Here is a 4,293-nt window from a genome sequence, read left to right on the forward strand (position 1 = left end):
TAAATCTGCAACTCCAAGCAAACCTCCCACTAGACCCTAGAAATTGTATTTTTGTTCTCTTAATAGATACCTCTATATATGGATGTTACATGGCTTATGCTCCAAAATGAACTTATAGCCCTATAACATCTATTATTTTCCCTTCTTTCATTCTTTTGCTAATGACAAGTGCTCACCTAAATTTATATTCCTCTCCTCATTCTTAATCACTTAAAATATGTTTCAGCCTCCCTTGTGCTTAGGTGTAGCCATAGGACTGATTTTCAGCTGATTTAATTTGAGAGGAAGTGATGTGTTCTATTTCCACACATGGTCCCAGACATTCCCAATGCATGCTCTTTCATTTGAATTTTCTTTTAACTGGTGGGAATCTTGCGACAAACTTGATTGCCATAAATTGAAAGTTTGGAAATCCCTCTCAGCTTAGGAACCTAAATGACTGTTGAACAGAGCTGCCCCACACAATTACATTTTATGAACAAGGAGTAACCATCTTATTGCACTTAAAGCCATAGTCATATGGAGGAATTAATTTAATTTAAATATTCTGAAACATAGAGATACTTAAGCCCAAAACTTGGATGTCATTACAAATCTTTGAATTTATGTGATCTAATCAATCACATACATATAGGCACACACATATGTGTGCAAACATATAGCTATCTGTTTATCAATTAATCATCTATTTATCCCATTTGCCCCCATATATTTCCATCATTATTTAACTCAAGTCCCCATCTTTTCTTACCTTAACACTTTCAATAGATTCTTAATAAGCCTCCCAGAATGTAGCTTTACCCCTGCTTACTCCCCATCTCCTTTCAGTCTTTTATTCAAAATAACATTTCTTAAATATGTGCTTAGTTATTTAGCTCACCTACTCAAAATATTTTTGAGAAATGCTTTGTAATCAGTATATTAAGGAGACATTCATACATTTCAAGAATTGCTTGAATTCTGATATTCAGATTTAAGCATGTGAACATATGATGAAACTTTTAAACATACAATTGAAGTTATTCATTATAATTTGCTATACTACAACATTAAATTACAGTTACGTTGGAGCATAAGCCAAAAGGTTTAAAGTAAGCCTGTGACATACCAAAGGAATACTTTCTTATATTATACATGAAAATTAATTGTCCATGTCAAGGTCTTTTTACTTTAACTTCTAAGTTACCCATCTCTGGAAGTTACTACTTAGGGGCATATTATGGTCCAAAGAGAAAGGATTAAAAATAACTAGGACTGGTCAAGTTATACATATGGGTATATATGCATGTGTGTGCGTGTGTGTGGGTGTGTGTGCAGAAGGGAAAACAATCCTAGAAGTTCAAGCCCTCAAGTAGCAGCATGTTATGAAAAATTCCTTCTTTAGAAAGGTATCCTTTATATCATTGATACCACAGCCTAAATTATATCATGCCATCTTCAAGTAACAGTTGAGGCAACAGAATAAATGCAGAGGAATCACAATGGAACTTATATAATACAAATAACTATACAAACCAACACTTCTCTACAAATTACGTTTTTTTTTTCTAATTGCTGGTTAAATACAGTTTTAATTTTATAGATTAAGAATGAAAGGTCATACACTGCAGCCTAGACATATACCTAGCATTTCAGTCCAAGTTTGTTCATGGACACAGATGAAATCAATAACAACGTTTGGCCTAACAAATGCTAATGGAACTTTTTTTAAAGTAGTTTTTACAGATATTAAACTCCATCTTGCACACTGAAGTCATCATACATACAGTGCAGAGTCAGAGATTTTATATTTGCCTTTATTCTTCATTTAACTTTTGATATGGGTTGGCTGTGCCTCCACCCAAATCTCAGTTTGAATTCTATCTCCCAGAATTCTCATGTGTTGTGGGAGGGACCCAGGGGGAGGTAATTGAATCATGGGGGCTGGTCTTTCCTGTGCTATTCTCGTGATAGTGAATAAGTCTTATGAGATCTGATGGGTTTATCAGGGGTTTCCGCTTATGCTTCTTCCTCATTTTTCTCTTGGCACTGCCATGTAAGAAGTGCCTTTTGCCTCCCACCATGATTCTGAGGCCTCTCCAGCCATGTGGAACTGTAAGTCCAATTAAACCCTTTTTTCTTCCCAGTCTCAGGTATGTCTTTATCAGCAGCGTGAAAACAGTCTAATACAACTTTTAAAACACTACTATAGTTGACTATTGAAACAAAAACAATAGCAAGCAGTAAGCATATTACGATTACAGTCTTCCACTCATTCACTGCTGCACATAAAATGCCAACTGTGAGTGTTATTCACTGGCCCCATTAAGAGGTTTGACACTGAACACCACCTCTAGGATGATGTTTATAATCCTCATATGCTTCTCCATTGTCATGCTGTCATCTTTTCTCATTTGGATCGAAGTCCACCAGTTCTGTCTGATCCATTTCATCAGTCTCTTCTACTTTCTTCCTCTAAGGCAGGAGTTTTTTCAGCAAGAGAGTTCATCAGCTGAGGGAAAGCCATTCTCAGGAAAAGTTTACCTTCCATTAGATAATTTGGCAACTCTTCATATGGGCTACATAAATTGGCATTCCTTAGTTTAGCACACCCAAGATATCTCCATGCTGACAATCTGACCTGGATGAGAGGTGATGACTACAGTTCAGTCATTAAGAGTGGAAGCTACAAAATGCTTCAACCAGCTGTATGTCCATACACATGAAAAGTTCTCCTCCTCATTGAATAAAAACAGTGTGCTCCTTCTGATCTAACACAACATTAATATCTCCTAGCTCCAATCCTGGTTCTTTGGTCTGCTTCACCATGGAACGTTACCTTCTGGCCATCTTTCACGCCTTTGTCAATATGGACTTGTACAATCTTCTTTTTCTCTGTCTTCCTTCCATTGCAGCTTTTATATCTATCCCCAGGACTGATTTGTTCTCCATGGCCCTAGCACTCTATGCCCACGGATTAAATTTGCTAAACCATTCCAGGTCCTATCTGATGAATTCTTATTTGCATTCCAGTAACTATGCAATTGGGACAGCCCTCTACTATTCCTTTCTTACCACTTCTACCTTCACATTTGTCACAAATCACATTTTTTTGGTTTTATTTGCAGAGCCAGTTTTCTTGCCACACCTTTATATAAATCTTCTAAGGTTATTGACAGCTGACACACATTTTTACCTTTCCTTTCCCTCTGCATACTTCCTCCTTCTCCTCCAAAAATCATATCAAAGATGTCCACAGGAGAGCCAGAAGCGCTACCTGCTCCACCCTCTTTAATTACCTGGCTTTCCTCCTTTGACATACAATTCGCTTTTCTTTGCATCAGAGAGAACTTGACAAGCTGGAGAAATCTGCCTAAATTTATCTCCTTCATTCAGGTTCTTACCAGAGTGGTACTTCAATGCCAGTTTCCTATAAACCTTTTTCTTATAATATTTTTGAGCGGCATTGGGTTTTACCCCCAAAGCATAACAGAAACTGGGTTCTTTCACCATTTTTTACTGGCAGTAAGTGGACTGAGGTTGATGTGGAGGGTGTGCAAAGGAACGCACCTAGTAGTTGTGCTCAGATGCGGCAGCCACGACTGCACCTCTCGCCAAGCGTTCTGGAAAGTTCCCTCAAAATATTTTAAATATTGTCACATTTTTTGATCCATCTATCTAGCGTGTATTGAGTATTATTACTTATACGTTTATACTTAGATTGACACATAAATAAGCACAATCCGTCATTTCAAGAAATGTACATTTTAATGGAAAAAAACCACGTAACTATAAAATAACTGTAAAAACGTAGATCCTTCCCTTTTTGTAATAACATAAAATCCAAACTTCTTGGCATGGCATGAAAGGACCTAGTGAAATTCTAGAAGTTATTAAACAGATGTTTTGGGAGCATTTGGAAGAGAAAGCAATGATCGTTAGGAGCCAGCGTGGGCTCACAAAGAATAACTTCTTTTTTGATAGAGTTGCTAGACCGTCAAATTAGGTGAACTTTATAGACAAACTTTGTTGATTTCAACAAGCCATGTTAGTCCTTAGTAAAGCTCTTTCACTGATATCCTTAAAAGAAAATGGGAAAATATTAATTGGAAGGCACAATATTAGAATATTAATTGATAATACCTGTTAATCAAAGGTCTTTGTTTGTTACCAAGTTCTTCCCACCTGATCTTATTGAAATTTTTAACAAGTCTTTGAAGTCATAAAAGGAAAGCTAAAACAATTTTAAGTAAAACGAAACTGATGAAAATTATTTTATCTTGCTTTTTCTAGCTCACATCTGTGGTAGTATAA

The 4,293-nt window shown here is 36.5% G+C and overlaps 1 pseudogene; it reads right to left on the reverse strand.

Moving 5' to 3' along the window:
* Window positions 1-2,304: 2,304 nt before the first annotated feature.
* On the reverse strand, window positions 2,305-3,492 carry LOC101142716 (dnaJ homolog subfamily A member 1-like; annotated as a pseudogene).
* Window positions 3,493-4,293: the final 801 nt, after the last annotated feature.

The sequence above is a fragment of the Gorilla gorilla genome, chromosome 14 (genome assembly GCF_029281585.2).
Source record: "Gorilla gorilla gorilla isolate KB3781 chromosome 14, NHGRI_mGorGor1-v2.1_pri, whole genome shotgun sequence".
Classification (NCBI taxonomy): domain Eukaryota; kingdom Metazoa; phylum Chordata; class Mammalia; order Primates; family Hominidae; genus Gorilla; species Gorilla gorilla.